A 266-nucleotide genomic window follows, 5' to 3' on the forward strand; every position below is an offset into this window, starting at 1 on the left:
ACCCCAGGATTATCCCCTAACAAAAGCCCCTGCCCCTGGAGTTAACAAGAAATGAAAAAGGAAAAAAAAAAATCTTCCAAGCGGTTTCAACAGATGAAAATAGAATTACACATTTTTTTGTTACATATTGTAACCCAAGACAGATGTGCTGTTGTTTGCCATGAGAGTGGAAAGCCTTCTCAGTTAGTTAAAACTTTGAGATGAATCTCAAAGCATTTAGAAATGAAACAAGTTCAAGTATTGCTCACTTGTCTCAAGATAATGAG

The sequence above is a fragment of the Apaloderma vittatum genome, unplaced genomic scaffold (genome assembly GCF_000703405.1).
Source record: "Apaloderma vittatum isolate BGI_N311 unplaced genomic scaffold, ASM70340v1 scaffold10862, whole genome shotgun sequence".
Classification (NCBI taxonomy): Eukaryota; Metazoa; Chordata; class Aves; order Trogoniformes; family Trogonidae; genus Apaloderma; species Apaloderma vittatum.